The sequence below is a fragment of the Olea europaea genome, chromosome 15 (assembly GCF_002742605.1).
Source record: "Olea europaea var. sylvestris chromosome 15, O_europaea_v1, whole genome shotgun sequence".
NCBI classification, from domain to species: Eukaryota; Viridiplantae; Streptophyta; class Magnoliopsida; order Lamiales; family Oleaceae; genus Olea; species Olea europaea.
The window spans coordinates 20,149,280-20,149,543 of record NC_036251.1 but is presented as its reverse complement, the minus strand read 5'-3'; positions in this window follow the sequence as shown (position 1 = coordinate 20,149,543).

Sequence of the window (264 nt, the reverse complement as noted above, 5' to 3'; positions counted from 1 at the left end):
ACTGCTTTGTTATTGTCCTTAGCCTTTTTGGATGTTTTCTTAAAACTTCCTTTAATTTTCCTCTTAGTTCCCTTGGAGGAATGAATAGCTAAGACATGCCCAGTGCTAGCCTTGACAATGGGCTCCACAGTTTTAAGCATATTAAGCAACTCAGGGAGTGTACATTCGATCTTATTCATGTTAAAATTCATAATGAACTGTGAATAACTATCTGGCAGAGATTGTAGAACCAAGTCAATACTTAGTTCATGATCCATGATAAAA